We start from the raw sequence: 3170 nt of genomic DNA, 5'->3' as shown, positions 1-3170 counted from the left end.
AAAGAGTAAGCAGGGGCTACGAGAGCTTGCTGTAGATGGCTTAATAACAGTAAAAGACAACCAGTTAGCTTTCTGCTTATTGTCCAAAGAGAGAGGAAGAGAAAAGAGAGAGAGAGACAGACAGACAGAATGACTTTAAAATGGTGCAAAACACAAGCACTGAACACACACTCTTTGTACAAACTGTATACACTGTTAGATAAAATCTGTATGATATCTGGTAATCCAAAACTGTTAAAACACTATCTACTTTATCAGAGATTTTATCTAACATAATTTCAGCACAAAGGTACACTGTTTTACTGTACACACCTTAGATGGTGTTTACAATAGCCCGTTGTCGTACGAAAATGACTTTTAAAACAAAAACGATTCTCGTTTATACTGCCGTTTCCATGTGTGTTTTAGAAAAAATTTGCCACTAAACTAAAAATATCTTACACTACTGTACACTACCAAAAACGCATGTCAAATGACCATTCACGAGTTTGACAATGCAGATAATAACATTAGAGCAATGGTAGAAGGGTATGCGTATTTGGCGTGCTGTCCAAGGAGCGCGCCCCAAGCTCGCCGGTTCCTGCCGAACGTGGAGCGGGGTGTCTGCTGTGGCAGAGAACGATGGAAGCGCGGGCCCCTGCAGGGGCGGTTGCTGCGGCAATACTGGCTTCTAGAGGAGAGATGTCTGCTGCGCAGGGGCAACTGGAAGTGCGGGCCCCTGCGGGGGTGGTCGCTTTGGCGATACTGGTTTCTTGAGGAGTGGTGTCTGCTGCTGCAGTGCGCGAGATGGTAGCATGGGCCCTGCGGGGACAGTCACTGCGGTGATGGTAGCTTCTCAAGGAGTAATGCCTGCTGCGGTAGGCATGAGATGGAGGCGCGGGCCCTGGCGGGTGCAGTCGCTGTGGCGATGCTGGCTAGTGGAGAGAAGGAGAAGCCTGGTATGAGGTAGGAGGGCTGAAGCTAGAACATTCGAGTGATGAGGCTTCAATGTGCCTCTCTGATGAGGGTACGGTCCGACCTGATGTAGCTTTTGAAAGCTTCTGATGTCCAGCGGCCGAGCGCTTGGATCTGAGACTGTGGGAGGCTCTTTTGGGCGACCGTGGTTGCCGCGCCTATGTGGAAGGAATGGCTGGAGAAGTGGTCTGCCGGGATGCCGGATTGGAGCAAAACGGATTTTAGGTGTTTTTGGAACCAGAAACGTGTAGCGGGGCAGTTCGAGTCGTCTACGAAGAGAGGGTCTGATGAAAATTTTGCCTATGATCTTCTGAACTGGAGGTAGGCTAAGAGGGTTTGGTAAGGTTGGATTTGAGACTGGAGATTGAAAATGTAGATGGAGTGACCTCTACTGGTTTGATCCGTCTTGCTCTGCTTTATGAAGTACGAGATTGTCTTTGAATCAAGCACTGACAGGTCGGAGACTGTGGGGTGTACTGTTGGGTCGAAATTGAACGTGGTGGAGATTTCCAAGCATCTTAGAAAACCGAAGAAGGCCAGAATGAACATGACATCGAGTGTGCGGGCAGTGTGTATGGACTGATATCCTCTGCGGAGGGTAGTAATGCATTTGGTTAGTACTTCTATGGTAATGGGTTGCCTGGCATCTGGGTGGGCAGGTTGGGCTCTCTGGATGCCTTTGATGAGCATGGATGCTTGAGAGCTGGTTATGGCTTGGGAGGGTGAGTTGAAAATGAGTTTGTGGAAAAATTTTATTCCGCTTAGGTACCCTTTAATTGAGCTGGCTTGAAGGTTTTTTATGATGTTGAGGTAGGAGATGAATGAAGTGATGGCGAGGAGGGAGAACTCGGGGAAGGGGAGGTTGTAAGCCTGGTGGAATGATTTAAAGCTCTTCCATGCCATGAGGTAGGATTGTAGGGTCCTGGGGGAGACAGCTTGGATGATGGCGTTGAGGGAGGCATCTAGGAGGGTTCTTAGTGGGTGGTTTATTGGAAGATCAGCTCCGAATAGGGAGGTGCAGGTGTTGGCCGGGGGTCTGCGTCCGGCGCCAGCAGCTTGAATTTCTGGAAGGCAAAACGGGAAAGAGCATCAGCTATCTGGTTTTTTGACCCTGGGATGTGTTTAGCCGTTAAAATTAATTGATCGCAAGCTGATATCCAGATGAGGCATCTGAGAAAAGGCATCAATGCAGGAGAGTGGGAACGGCCTTTGTTAATGCATTGCGCGGTTGCCTCGTTGTTGCAATGAACAATGATGCTGAAGGTGGACCACTCTTTCACCCAAAGGGTGGCCGCGACAACCAACGGGTATAGCTCGAACAGGGCTGAGGATGCGAGAGACTGGGGTAATTCTAGGAGCTGGGGGAGCCAGGTAGAAGCGAACCAGCGGCCTTGGTAAACCCCCCCGAAAACGACGGAGGGGGGCAGCGTTAGTAAACAGACGGATGTCTACAGGAAGAGAGACCATGTTGCTGTAGAAAAACAACAGGCCGTTCCATTGCCTGAGGAATTTGATCCCTGATAAGCTGAGCTCGTCGCAGCATGAGCTAGTTAGGGATATCGTATCCTCTAGGGCGTGGGCGGAGGATGCTAGGAATAGGAGGTGCGAGATGAATGGGCGGCTTTGCGGGATGATGCGCATCGTGAAATTCAGGTGGCCGAGAATTGATAAAAGCTCCCGTTTGGAACAACGGGGGTTGGTTATGAGAGAGGAAGCGATCAAAATCGTCCTATCAATTTTTTTCCTTGGGCAATGAAGCCAGGCACCGCGTCCGGCACTTTTAATAAGAGTAATGGCTTGGTCGATGTCATGGTAATGGAGAGAGAATTCCTCAAGCGGAATCAGGTTATTTATGCTTGGGAAAGGGGAACCGTGGGGGGACAAGAGATCGAATATGAGGTGTTTTTACCTGAGAATTTTCACGTTGCTACGCCGATGGGGCTGACGCGATAAACGCGGATTGTGCATTTTGCGGAAAACATCTTGTGGTATGTGTAAAAGTGGGCTCCCCCATAGGAAAGCGCGAGCTCCGCGACTATGGCGAGATATAGTCGCAGAGCTCGCGCCTCCTGTGAGGAAAAACCATGCAAATTACATCGGTGTAACGTGAAAAAGCAACTGTGAATTCGGGGAAGGACAAAGTGTGAGAGTGACTATTTGATGAATTTTAGTGTCAGTGGGGAGAGCCTGGTGGCCTCGTAGCTGAGCCGCAGGCT

The 3170-nt window shown here is 49.5% G+C and overlaps 1 pseudogene; it reads right to left on the bottom strand.

Annotated features, from left to right (window-relative positions):
* Nucleotides 1-509: 509 nt before the first annotated feature.
* LOC130566099 (uncharacterized) lies at nucleotides 510-2595 on the bottom strand (annotated as a pseudogene).
* Nucleotides 2596-3170: the final 575 nt, after the last annotated feature.

Source organism: Triplophysa rosa, linkage group LG15 (genome assembly GCF_024868665.1).
Source record: "Triplophysa rosa linkage group LG15, Trosa_1v2, whole genome shotgun sequence".
NCBI lineage: Eukaryota > Metazoa > Chordata > Actinopteri > Cypriniformes > Nemacheilidae > Triplophysa > Triplophysa rosa.
This window is presented reverse-complemented; position numbering and strand designations above follow the sequence as displayed.